Source organism: Micromys minutus, assembly GCF_963924665.1.
Source record: "Micromys minutus genome assembly, chromosome: 9".
NCBI classification, from domain to species: domain Eukaryota; kingdom Metazoa; phylum Chordata; class Mammalia; order Rodentia; family Muridae; genus Micromys; species Micromys minutus.
In genome coordinates, this window is record NC_137978.1 from 18444788 (window position 1) to 18459185 (window position 14398).

At 45.4% G+C, this 14398-nt stretch overlaps 1 pseudogene across 1 annotated transcript; it reads left to right on the plus strand.

Annotated features, from left to right (window-relative positions):
- The first annotated feature begins 4682 nt into the window (after positions 1–4682).
- LOC308424953 (phosducin-like protein 3) lies at positions 4683–9531 on the plus strand (annotated as a pseudogene). The gene is made up of 2 exons: positions 4683–4841; positions 8813–9531. The product of its transcript is annotated as a phosducin-like protein 3 (transcript).
- The last annotated feature ends 4867 nt before the right edge of the window (positions 9532–14398 follow it).

Sequence of the window (14398 nt, forward strand, 5' to 3'; positions counted from 1 at the left end):
GGGACAAGAGGAAGAAACTTTTCTCCCAGTTCCTCAACTAGAGACATTTAGTTTTAATAGATCTTGTTTACATGTTTTTATTTTAAATTTGCATATTTTTATAACTCCTTTACATAACTAATTTCTTTTTTTAAAGATTTATTTATTTTATGTGAGTGCTGTGTTTTTATGCACACCAGAAGAGGGAATCAGACTCCATTACACATGGTTGTGAGCTACCTGTGGTTGGGATTTGAACTCAGGACCTCTGGAAGAGCAGCCGGTCCTCTTAACCACTGGGCCATCTCTCCAGCCCCTACATAACTAATTTCTACAATGGGTTTAGTAGCCAAAAAGTCAGAACACTGTTTATTTGATGTAATTATTGAAGCTCGTTGCATGCGTGACTGTCACTTGTGTTTGTTAAAGTTTGTTGTAGGCGTGAATCGTCACTTTCTGCAGTGTGGTCACTCTGCTTGGATTCACCTTTTCTGCCTTAGTAAATTATCTGATAGCTCATTAACTTTTTATTCATTAGTTTGTGTGTGCGTGTGCATGTGGGTGTGCCTCTGCTTGTGCCTGTGTGTATGTATGTACATACACCAGTGTTTGTAGGAGCCTGAGGAGGCCAAAAGAGAGTGCTGGTGTCCCCTGGAACTGGAATTACAGGCAGCTGTGAGCTACCATGTGGGTGCTGAGAATAAAACCCACAATAGCTCTTAATGGCCCTGCAATCACTCCAGCCACTTCTGGTCATAGAACTCACAGTGGTCCCCAATTTACCCCTTTAATCTTCCTATTATTCCTCCCTAGGAGTAAATATTTTTTCTTTCATGAGCCCTAAGGAAGGGAGGCTCTTTATTTTAGACTTTCTAAAGGCACCCTTCTTGGTTTTCAGTATGTTCTGTTGCTCAGTACACCATCTCCTACTCCACACTTCCTGCTGGTGTTATCCTCAAACGATAGTGGTTCTATGCAATCATCTGTTCAACACCGCTCGGAAGCTCCTTAATGTTCCTTCTGTGCTCCCCCCCCCCCTGTGTGTGTATGTGTGTGTGTGTGTGTGTGTGTATGTTTCTCTGTGTGTATGCACATGTGTATTGAACCCATGGCCTTATGCATGGCATAACTTTACCACTGAGTTACACCCCTGCCACTATTCTTGGGACATTTTATAGGTCCATGTCCTTCCCCACTGCCAGATAAATGTTCCTAAGATCACGAATCAAGAATCTCATTACGTGGGCCTCTATACTCAGCATAGACATCACTAACCACGGCTGACACCTGAGTGCTTTCTTTGGGTGGAAGTGGGACATGACTTTACAGAGTGTGCCCTGTGTGCCCAACTCTCCTTCACTGGCTTGTCGCTTACTCCTTTCTCTCCTAACCGTCTAGAACAGGTCATGCTATGATGCACCAGTGTTTCCCCACTATTCTCAGACTATTAGAGGACCTATGCTCAGGAGATGAGAGAACACAATCCAGGTAAAGCAGTGTTGAAAAGCACACGAGAAAGGGGTCTTGGAGGAAGAAGACAGGCCCAGAGGACAGGAAAGTAGCTCAGCGGTGGAGCACATATCTAACCTACACTAAGGCCTGGGTTTGACCAAAATGAAACAGGATGGTTCACACCTGTAAAATCTCAGCACTTGAGAGGTAGAGGCAGGAGGATCAGAAATTCTAGATTATTCTTGGCTACAGATAGAATATGGGCCAGTCTGGGATATAGGAAACACCAATTTGGATATGGGAATTGGGTGTGGTGGCACATGCCATTAGTCTAAGCACTGGGCAGAGAGAGGAGGGTCTCTGTGAGTTCAAGGTTAGCCTGGTCTACATGGTGAGTTTCTGGCTAGCCAGAGCCTCATAGAGTTTTAGAAATAATTTGCTAAAACAATGAATGCTGTCACAGTTCAGGAGACTAGGTAAAGGGCATGGGAAAAGAACAGTTCCCAAGAAAATGGAGTTGCCCGGCCCTCACTTTTTTTTTTTTTTTTTTTTTTTATACAGATCTTGAGGCTGAAAAACCTAAGTTTCTGACCTGGTTCTTGACATGGAGATCTTGAGGCACAGTGACCATAAAAAGCTTAGGTCCAGGCAAGGTAGTACACACCTTTAATCCTAGGCCAGCAGATCTCTGAGTCCAAGGTCAGCCTGGGACAAAGCAAGTTACAGATTCAAACAGGTGGTACACACCTTTAATCTAGGCCACCCATTCACAGCTGCCCATTGTTGGGTTAGTTGGACTACAGACTGTAAGTAATTACAATAAATTCCCTTAATATATATAGACCGATACAGTTCCCCTCCGGGTTTTGTTTGTTTTTGAAGTAAGGTCTCACTTTGTAACACTGGCTGGCCTTGCTCAATAAGGACACCAAGTTAGCCTCACACTCAGAGACATCAGCCTGCCTCACACTACCCAGTGTTGGGATTAAGGATGTGGTTGCCACACCCAGCCCCACCTCCCACTTCCCTTCTAATCTTGGCTGTAGTCAGTGATGGTGGACTTGGGAGGCAGAGAGAGCTGGAGTTGAAACTCCCTGAGTTTGATTTGAGGCAAACCAGAGCTACATAATGAAAACCTGTCTTAAAATAATACAAAAAGGGAGCCAGGAAGATGGCTCAGAGGTTAAGAGCACTGGCTACTACTCTTCAAGAGGTCCCGAGTTCAATTCCCAGCAACTATTTTGGTGGCTCATAACCATCTATAATGAGATATGGTGTCCTCTTCTGGCCTGTAGGCATATATGCAGACAGAACTCTGTATACATAATAAATAAATCTTAAAAAAAAATACAAGTGCCTGGTCTGGCTGACTTGTGAATGCGAACACCTGGGAACACCTGGAATCTTGTTAAAATGCAGATTATCCTTAAGGGAGTGTGGGTGGGAGTTCCTGAAATTGTCCCTCTATGATGTCATACAGCTAACTGGCAGGGTGACTCGGAGACTATTGAGAGAAGCTCTGTGCTGGTGAGACAGAGAGATCTGGTGAGATGGCCCAGCTGTTAAGAGTGCCTGCTGTTTCTCGGATGTCTAAAAATGCCAACTGAGCACAAGAAGGAGGTCCGCTAAGAGAGGTTAAGTTCGTTAGAGAAAGTAACACCCGAAGGCACATGGCATCAATGAGTAGGGGGTTTTTCTCTGGGGCTTACCAGCAAAGCATTGTTAGAACCCAGTTCCGATTCTTGGGGCAGGCTGCCTTCTGGGCTGTGGGCTGGAAGAGTAGACTAGAGAAAGATTGCGAGGAGACAGTTCTCTGCCTTGCCCTTGGTATTTGCCAGTTTCAGCAATGGAAAAAATGGGAATAATAATACTACAGAATGAAGGCATAGATTTGTTTGGAATCTAAACGTTGAGTGGGTGTATACCTACAAAGCTTTCTGTTATGCAAGATAAACCTCATCCCATGAAATGCCTCAGGAAGCCGTGTTAGTCAACTCTGATGTTGGGCAGCCTGGGGCCCAGGCTGACTTCAAACTTTGTTCTTTGTGTATAGCTAAGGATGACCTTAACTTCCCTTGGCTCCTTCCCAAAGTGCTGGGATTAGAGACTTGAGCCATTGTGCCTGGCCATAAAACTTCCGTCAACACCGACTTTGAAGTTGTTCTTTGATTAATAACTCACCTTCTCTCATCCTGCACCCCCACTCCTCCTCACAAGAAGGCACTTGGGTTTGTAGTTGTGTGGCCAACCTGGGGGAGTGAGGATTTAAGCAGGACAGAGCTCTCACTTATCAGGGAATGTCACAAACCCACCGATGCTGGGCTATGGAGTAGCAGTCTTAACTGTTGAAATGGGGTGACTAGAAGAATGCGGCCATTGTGAGCACCCGGCAACGCCACTTACCACAGAGCAGGGAGGAGGCAGAGGGACAAGAGGCCTGCTACCTCTAGGCACTTCTTGGAATCTGCAGACAGTACCTGGCGAGGAACAGCTATTGCCTGAGTTCCCGGTATCAGTATCTGAGTTTAGCCTGACAGAGGATGTTTTGTCAGAGTGATCGTGCTCTCTTCTTAAAGCCGTAATGGTTGTCTGGGAAAGGAGCAGCCCTCTGGGGCAGATGTGACACTGACTGAAAGTGATACACCTCACTCACATGGGGTGTGGAAGAAGGGCTGCTGAACAGAGTTGAAGACGGTTTACACCAAGAGACGCGCTGAGTTGTGAGAGAAGATGGCTCTCATCATCGTGGGCATCAGGGCACCAGAAGGGCACTGTTCATGCCTCATGGGAACAGGAAGGGCATCTGGAGAGAGAGGAGGAGAGGGCCAAGGGCTTAAGGCCAAAGCAGAGATTGGGAGCTCGGGTGGCAGCCCCCTGACCTGACAGAGAAAGGGCTCGTCCTCAAGGAGCTGTGCTCGTGGAAGGCCGATGACTAGTCCTCTTGTTCAGTGTGTGAGGAAGAAGCAGAGCTTTATATTCACTTTGTTTGGAGAGAAAAAGGAGGGAGGGAAGGAGAGAAAGAAAGAGAGAATGTTGCTCTAGCTCTCACAGAGATCTTAGACATTAACTATGTGAAATGTTATCTTTGGTTTTTTTTTTCTTTCTTCCTTCCATCTTCTTCTTCTCTTTTCTTTCTTTCTTTCTTTTCCTTCTTTCTTTTTTTTTTTTTTTTTTTTTTTTTTTTTTTTTTTTTTTTTGAGACAGGCTGTCACCCTGGCTGGCCTGGAACTCACTGTTGTAGGCTGGCTTACATGACCCTGCAGTCCCAGCCTCCCTCCACTACACAGAGAGCTGCCATTGTGAATGAGCACTCTCGAATTCCTGACGGTACCATCACACACGTGTATACTTGGCAGTATTCCCGGGAACTGACATATTATTCACTGGGGTATGATAAACACACAGGCTTGGTGAGTTGTGCTAAATGATTTGCACAAAAGCTTCTACCTCACTTCTGACCTGATATTCCTCCTTACACACGTTAAAGGCTCTGGTTAACAGTCCACTCCGCTCTTACTATATAGGCCAGGCTGGTCTTGAATTCACAGAGATCTACCTGCCTCTGCCTCTGGAGTCCTGGGATTAAAAAGGCTTGTACCACAGGCCTGGGTGGGTCACTCGTCTACTTTTAAGATAGGTCTTTGACTAAGTGTGAGGTTTGTGTTGCTAGCAATTAAGACTAACTAAACCTCTGTGATCATCAGCTGCTTGTTGGGAGCCCTGGAGAATCAACCATAAAAAAGGTAGGTGGAGAGAAACAGTCCGATCTGAGTAGTCTGCCCTGACACTTGAGGCCACTTGAAGTCCTGGCCAGCGATGCCTCTGAGGGTCATGTTTGGGTCTATGCTCACATTACTACTAAGACCTTACTGATGTCCCTGGTCTGGGCTGTCACCTGGGACCATGTTAATGTTCAAGGGCTGGGAAGAGCTGGTTCCATTCCTCTCTTGGCAGCACAGTAGAGCTGGCCCTGGTGGCAGAGACACGGATGAACAGGCCCAAGGGTATAAGATCAGGAGAGCTGGCTCAGCTTCTGGCTCGTTGCGTGTATTAATTAAACAGTTCACACTAACGCCGGCACTGGCTAGCTGTGGCATTGGGTGAGCTGGCCCTGGTGGTGTGGAGAGCTGGAAGCCTCGACAACTCAGCTACCACTCAGGCCTAGCTCCAGGGCTTTGAGTCGGCCCACCCCAACATTTACATCATCTACAAACTGCATGAAGGGGCTGGTCCTGCAGATCCAAAGCTGCAGGACCTCCATGACACAGAGCAACAACAGGAGTCCCAGGGAGGATTCAGTATGAATAGAGTAGCAGAAGCCATAGGCCTCGGACCAGACCAATGAACAGTCACAAGTAAACTTCTGTGATCAGAAGGGCACATTGTGTGACACGCTGTCATACGTCACAGCCTGTACGGTGAGATGTTTTGGTTTTTTATTTTGGGGAGGGGGGTAGGTTACAAGGGCAGAGGGCAGATATGAAGGGATGGAGAAATGAGTGGGATTGAGGTACATGATGGGAAACTCACAAGGAATAAATAAAAAGTTAAAAATGAAAATATAATTACAGTTCCGTTTTTGTTATTGTTTTGTTTTACTTATGTAGAGTGATGCCATGTGTGGGGGTCAAAGGACAACTTGTGGGAGTCACTTCCTCCCTGTGGGCCCTGAGGAACAAAGTGAGGTTGTTGGACTTCGGGTCTTTAACCACTGAGCCGTCTGGCCCTGTGCCTGATGCTCAGGATCTGAAGCCAGGTTCCCATAGTTACATAGCAAGTGCTTTACCACCTGAGCTATCGAGAGATCTGTTGTTGTTTTGAGACAGGCTCTTGTTGTAGAGCCCTAGCTAGCCTAGAACTCACTATGTAGAGCAGGCTAGACCCAAACTTGTGACAAACTTCAAACTTCTCCCTTTGCCTCCAGAGGGATTGATAGAGGTGACCACTGGGGGGGTTGTTTGTTTGTTTTGTTTTGTTTTTAATCTTTTAAATGTGTGCCTTTGTATTTAGAAGTAGAAATATAAAATCACTATCTTTAAACATTATAGGAAATACACACTGTATCTGCCAGGAATAACAGTGGATGCCTGTAATCCTACCACTTTGGTATGTGTTCCAAGCCGTGGTGTGTGTGTGTGTGTGTGTGTGTGTGTGTGTGTGTGTGTGCTTGTGTGTACATTTATGTGTGCAAGGAGGCATATGTGTGTTTACGTGCTTGTGTGTACGTTTGTGTGTGTCAGGTGAGGGGAAGGAGGAAGAGGAGGAGAAAAGACCCGAGAAGTACAGGGAGAAGGGGAGGAAATGGAAGGCAGAAGTCACCTGTATTTCCTTCTGGGAGGGCCTGGGAATGCAGCTCAGAGTTGTTCGTTTAGTGCCGCAGGTCCAGAGTCTGTCCCCAGCACCGTCTATTTTCCTTTTCTGGGAAATGCTCTTCTGTTTTTGGTTGTCTCTCTCTCTCACTAACGTGTAGCTTCCAGTTAGGAGAGAAGTGGCGACAAGTTCCTTCCTCTGTTTGTGAGGCCAGGGCCTGGCAGATACCGCAGGAGAGTAGGGGAAAGGGAAAGAAGGAGGGCTCAGGAGACAGCTCCCAACTGTGAGTGCATTTGGCTCCAGGTCTCTCCTGGCTGGGTCCAGAGAAAGCCTGCCCAGAGATGGTATCCCTGAAAGCCAGAGCGGAGGCAGTATTCCAGCTCAGGGGAAGGCCCAAACTTTATCAGTAAATATGGATGGGCCAAATGAGAGGTTTCAGGCTGCAGGGACTGGATGCAATAAGGCTTAGTCACTAGCTTTGGACCTCTGAGACTACTGTGTGTGGCCCTGAATGTGGTCCCCACATCAGAGGAGACAAGTGGATATTCCTTCCCCAGTCACGGCTGGAGGTGCTCAGCTGCCCTAGCCAGGGCCAAGAAGTGGGGCGGATTGAGGCCATCAGGGAACCAGAGTAGCTCACTGCGAGGTCACTGGGATTGGAGTCACAGATGGAACAAGGACTGTGAAGCCATGTGCTCTACCCAACATGGGGCGTGAGCGTGAATGGCAGCCTCCAGCACACATTCTAAGTGCTAAGGCACCACAGTTAGAGTGTAACTGACTAGTCGAGGAAGCAGTAAGGCCAGAGGCCAGCCTTGTCTGGCACCACACCGTGCTCCAGGTGGATAGGTTATTTCTCTGCTGGTGAAATGAGACTGTTCAGGCCAGATTAGATTAGATTACAGGCAGATTTATTGGGAAGTGGCTCTCTAATGGGTGAGTTCACAGGCCCCAAGGACTGAGGCCAGGCAGAGGTTGCCATGAAGAAAAGGGGGAGGAGTGGAAAGAGAAAGAGAGATAGGGAGGAGGAAGAGGAAGAAGAAGGGGAAGAAAGAGAAGAGAGACCAAAATGCAAAATGTCTGGATTATATAGGGAAGGGCCTCTAGGGGGAGGGCAGCCTAGTCCCTGGGCTGGAAGGTTCAGGGTTGGGGGTAGGGTGTGCCAGGTAGGGACTGAGGGATGCTGGGAGAATCTGGAGGCCAGGTCTGCCTCCGTATGTAAAATATGCATCTTGGTTCCTGGGGTCTGAAACCAAGCATGTAGCTCCTCTGAAAGTTGTCTTTCTAGTGTGTGCCGGATGTACTTCATGCAAGCATCTGTCTGCGCTCCTGGAAAGAGATTGTTATGTTTTAGGTCTTTTGAGGCAGGGTTAACCGCGTAGCCTTGGCTGTCCTGGAAATCACTCTGTAGACCAGGCTGGGCTTGATCAGAGGGATACAAATGCCTCTACCTGCTGAGTACTGTTAGTAAAGGGGTGTGCCATCACCACTGGGGTCTGGAAAGAGATTCTTTAAAAAAAAATATATGTTGTTCCTATTTATTGGAAAGAGATTTTTATCTGGTTCTCTACACCCACCTTCAGCATGAACAACTTCTTCCTGAAACCTCAGGATGGTTTCTGGGGCCATGGGCTCAGCTGAACACCGAGGTCAAATGAGACATGAAGATATTGGGTATAGGCCAGAGGTCTATGCAGGTCCCTTCTGCCCCCCGCCCCCAAGCTTGGAGCTGGAACACTAAAGGCTTGATAGATGGCTCAAATTCCTTCCCTTTAAATAACGGACCAGTTGGAAGGTTTTTAAATCTTGCCTTGGAAACTGTTAGAAACTAGAGAGCCAGATAGTCTCTTCACCAGGAACACGGAAAGTTAGTCACAGAATCTCCCTCGGATCCACAAAGCAAACACAGCACACGGGTTGATCTTTACCTGACACCTGGAGAGCTGCCAAGGGCCTGGCGGGCTAGCCAAGTGTCCCTGATTCTTACAACATATGATAGGCTTGAAAAAAATCTTTCCAAAATGACTGAAAGTCTGCAATTTAAACCGGGATCCTGGCTGCGCATGCGTAGAGAGGACCGGAGGGGCTGGGTCAGAGGTCAGGTCTGAGTGCCTGGAGGCAAAGGTGCAGGACCAAGTGGAATGACTTCCTGAGTAAAAAGGGCATCCTTCCTGAAAGAGCTGGAGGAGGTGGTGGAGAAGGAGGAGCGGCTCAGTGGTGAAAACATGCGAAGACAGGACTCTGAAGGATCTGGAGGAGAAAGAGGATGACGAATGAGCTATTGAGCAAAGGCTAGCCTGGTGGAAAGCAACTCAACTGAAGAACAAATTTGGAGAAGTTTTTGAGGTCTCAGGAATGGATTATGTTCAAGAAGTTACGAGAGCTGGCGAGTGCATGCATGTGGGTGGTCTTATGTGTGTACAAGCCAAGGATTTCCCTCTGTTCCTTGATAAACCATCACCTGTGTGGACTCGCCTGGAAGTGTCCGGATGTGAAATTTATCACAGCCATTTCAACGACTTGCATACCCAGTTACCCCAACAGGATCTCTCCACAGTGTTCGTCTTCCGGGAAGGGGATCAAGGAGCAGGTCTCTGGTGTTTGGCGGCATGAACCTGACTATAAATGAGTTGGAGTGGAAACGGAGTCGGGAGCAATTAAGACAGAACTGGAAAGAACCCCAAGAAACCCATCAAAGACCTGCTGCTGTCCTCAGTTCGAGGCCCAGTCCCCGTAGGAAGGGACAGTGATTCCGAGGGCAACTCAGATAGCAGTGATGTAACCTTTTGAACTTTCTTGATATGACTCATTGTCTGGATTTTTAATAAGAAGAGAAAAACAATAATTTATCAATTTGGTTTTTAACCTTTTAATAATGATTTAAATGTTATACGTTTCAGATATAATCATTGCTGAAATTAAAAAAAAATGTTGGAACTCTTTAAATTAATAATGTTTCTTTAAGAGAAATTTAAGCTGTTATGTCTATGTTTTCCTACATGCATTTGAGCAAACCATGAAACTGTTTAGTATTTTTGATATGCAACTATATAGAAAGGAATGTGGAGTTTAAAAATATAATGCAAACAAATTAAGTTAAAAACTATTTAAAGATTAACAGTGCAGAAAACGAGAACTTAAGCTTTATAGTTATGTTAGACTGTTGATTTTCATTTTATAAAGCTAAAAAAAAAAAAGAAGTATCAGCTAAAAGAAATGGCTGACAAATACTGTTTTATCAAATTAGCTGACAGATTTCAGCTTACTGCCATGTTTGCTTTCAGCTCAGCCTTCCAGTTAAATGAATGTGCATCTCTGGCTGTTAAGACACCAGCTGTTTGTGGTGGCGCATGCTTTTAATCTCAGCACAGGGAGGCAGGGGCAGGCAGGTCATGTGAGTTCCTGGCGTGTCTGGTTTGCATAGCCAGGGCTACATCACCACACCCTGTCTTAAAACCAAAACCAACCAGCTGTTCTTGGCTCTAAGGCCCTGTTAGATTTGGTTTTGGGGAATAAGGTTTAAGCACACACATACGTAAGCTCTGTCTCATTTGCTTTTTAAAAATGTCTCAGGATGTTTATTTTGACCCAGAATCCTTATAAATTGACAATGGAAGGAGAAAAATATCTGCAATATTTTTGTTAGATGCTGTAACAAGTAGAGCTGATTGGAATCTTAAAGAGTCAAAGAATGCAGGGTTTGTTCAGATCAAACAAACAAACAAGCTGGGTCCTATCATATCATTGCGACTGTGTAATTCCCCACCGACTGCATGGATCTAGATATTGGAGCTAACGTTCAGGATGAATGTTGCTTAGTGTAAAAAGCAAGCTATAGGTTAATACAAATGCCGTGACCCAGTTTTCGACTTCCTAGAAACTGTTACGTAAAAGAGGTTGTGTAAATGGTGTGACCTGAAACGTGAACAGTGCATGCCTGTTGCCCCGTGCTAGTTGTTTTTCTCATTGCTGCGACCAGACACCAGGCAAGAAGCGACTTAGAGACACCTGGGACTGCTGGCTCGTGTTTCTAACCCCAGCATTCTGTCTGGGCTGAGGCACAAAGAGCTATAGAAGGAGACCATGCCTGTCTGGGGAAAAAAATTAAGCCAGGCAGTGGCTGGCACTCAGGAGACAGAGTTTAAGACCAACCTGATCTATACAATGTGTTCCAGAACGGGCAGGGCTCCAGGAAAAACCGAGTCTCCAATAACAACAACAACAATAATAATAATAGTAACACAAGGGCAGCTTAATGAGGGAGGGCTTTGTTTGGGTTCATGGTTCAGGGGGTACAGTCTGTCACGGCAAGTAAGACATGTTTGCAGAAGGGGGCATAGATTGTAGTTAGAGATGTAGTTATGTATTGAATACTGGCCTCTGCAGTAGCAGCAAGTGCTCTTAACCCCTGAGCCATCTCTCCAGCCCCATAAATAAACTAAAGATGAAGAGGAGAAAAAAGGAGAAGAGAAGGTTTGGAAACATGGCATTTTTTTTTTAAAGTTGGGCATGATAGTTCACAAATTTAATGATAGCACTGTGTGTAGGCAGAGGCAGGTGCGGAGACAGGCAGTCTCCGTGACTTCAGGGCCAGAGAAATACGCAAACAATAAGCTGGCCGGGCCATTCTCTCAAGATCAACCATTTTGTGTCATAAACCAATTTTACTTTTTTCATCTCAATCTTTTAAACTTACAGACTCACAGATTTCTTTGTTGTTGTTTTCATAGAGAGTCTTGAACTTGTAGACCAGGCTGCCCTCAAACCCTTTAGTGTCCAAGGCTAGCCTACAACTCTCAGCAATCCCTTTGCTTTATCCTTTTAAGTGATACTACATACATGAGCCATCATGCCCAGCTTTTGAGAAAGGGGCTTGCTATATAGCTCAGGTTGGCCTGAAATTTGCTATGTAGCACAGGGTAGCCTTGAGTCTGAGAACTAAGCAGAGAGCTAAAGATGAGCTTAAAGTCCTTATTTTCCTACCCTCTGAGTGCTGGGATTACAAATGTGTGTCATCATGTTTAGAGCCTTTTCCCTCTTGATTTACTCCACACATGCCTCTGCATGGGGCTGCTGCATACATTCCAAGTGGTCTCCCTTCTTGAGCTGAACCTTTCTGAAAACACCTTCACAGACATGGCCAAATGCGAATTTGGCCGAAGTGTCTTTTAAATCCAACCAATTTGACAACAGAAGTGAACCATACCAACATATTCAGAGAGCTGGGAATTTAGCTATTTAGAAGAGAGCTGCCTAAAATGAGGCCCTGGGTTTAGTGCCAAGGAAGGAAGGGGATAGATTCTGATGTTCTTCTCCAGTTTCTCTCTCTGCGTGTCTCTGTCCCCCTGCTCTTCTTGCTTCTCCTCCTCCTTCATTTGAAGTAGTATCTCTCTTGGAACTTGCTGTGCAGATCAGGCTGGCCTTTAATTTATAATAATCCTCCTGCCTCTGCCTTCAAAACCTGGGAAAACAGGACCATACCAGTGTAGCTTGCTTATCACTCAAAGTTTTGACTTACCACATTAAGGACACAATCAAGAAATATTTAAAAAGAAGTTCAAGTCATTCTGATTGAGATGATCCAAGACACATTACACATTAATAAATTCTACAGAATTCAGGCATGGTGGCTTACTACCTGCTTTTTCAGTACTCAGAAGGCTGACTCAAGAGGATTAACATGAATTTAAAGTTTGTGTGGGCTACATAGTTCTAGTCCAGCATGGGATATGGAGTTTGTCTCTGTCCCACAACAAACAAACACAACAATAACAAAAAACAAAGGGGGAGGGCTGGGAGGAAGAGATCATTTGCCTAACACACACACACACACACACACACACACACACACACACACACACACACACACACGATCTTAGGTTCAAGCCTGAGAACCCTTTAAAAAGAAAGCAAGAGGGGCTGGAGAGATGTTTAGAGGTTAAGAACTTCCAGAGGTCCTGAGTTCAATTCCCAGCAACAAGTGTGGCTCACAACCATCTGTAATTTGGATCCAATGCAGTCTTCTGGTGTGTCAGCAACAGTGTGCTCATATACAATAAATAACTCTTAGAAGAAAAGAAAGAAAGCAAGAGAGGGGAGGGCAGGTCAGGGAACGGAAGAGTGAAGGAAAGGGAATGGGTGAGAGACAGCAAAGGCTGGAGTAATGGCACACACTGTCCGTGTTCCATCGCTCCAACTCTGAAGTGAGAGCATTGTGAGTTTGAGACCAGTCTAACCTACACAGTGAACTCCTACCTATAAGCAAGTATATTTATTTAACTAGCATTTAGGCTGGACCTAATGGCGCACTCCTGTAATCCCAGCATTCAGGGGGCTGAAGAAGGATGAACACAAGCTCAAGACCAGCCTGGGCTTGCAAGACCCTTTTTCAGGGAAAAAAAAAAAAAATCAACTTTCAATCATTTAAGTAAGACGCTTGAGCTATGTGCCTAGTTGGCAGATTAAAAGTGGAGTCTGGGGTTTCTGATACATGGCCTACATTGCTGTAATGCTTCTGTGTAGAGACATAGTACAGCTCGACAAGTGAGCCAATGGAGTCTGTTTCGTGTACAGAGTTGATAATGTGTTTACTACAAGGCAGCTTCAGCATTCTGGACCCTCCAACCCCAGAGGGAGAGCCAGCTCACCTCCTCGGGACCTACAGCCCTCAGGACTGTAAACGGAGCTGCTGGAACGAGAACAGTCTTGGAAAACCAGTGTATGATGAGGAGCGCTTGGCTCTGATAACCTAAGTAGCCTCTCTGGAGGTCATTGTGTCCATGTGTGGATCACCAAGGCACAACCACAGGAAAAACCAGGTGGAAAAGCTTTTGTTGTTTTAGATGAAATCTCATGTATCTCCAGCTGGCCTCAGACTCACTGATAATTACATATACCAGCCAATACAACCAACTTTGACTTTTTTATTTTATTAAAGATTTATTTATTTCATATAAGTACACTGTAAGTATAAGTGCCTGTAATCCCAGGATTGGGGAGGCAGAGGCAGGAGAATTGCCACAAGTTTGAAGCTAGCTTTGTCTGTGTTTCAAGTTCTGGGCCAGCCTGAACTACACAGCAAGACCTTGTCTCAAAAACAAAAAAGAGGAAAAGGATTCAGCCTTCCTGGTCCTTGTTACCAGCTACCTGTGCTTCCTAGAAGAAACTGCCCTTCAGTACAGCACATGCTGTTCTCTACCTTGGCGTCCGTAGCGGCTGCACAATAGTCTAGTGTGCATAATGCACAACCTGCCCCTACTTCCATCTCAGAATACCATAAAGGGAAAGTATTTACGAGGAAAATATCTAACAATTTTTTTGTTTAGTTTTTTTTTTTTTTTTTTTAGATAAAGTGTTAGTCGTAGCTGCCATAGAATTTGCAATGAACATACCAGTTTCCAGCTCACAAATGTCCCAATTATAGATGCCTCTCACTTCCCAAGTGCAGGGATTAAAGTGTTTCCTTTCTTTCTTTTCTTTTTAAAAAACTTATTTGTTTCTATGTTATCTGTGTGAGTGTATGTCCATATATATGTGCCAATGTAAGTGCCTGGTGTCCTCAGAAGTGAGAAGAGTGTGTTGTGTCCCCTGGAACTAGACTTACAGGTGGGTTTAGCTGCTGTGTGTGCTGACAACTCATCTGAGTCCTTTGCAAATG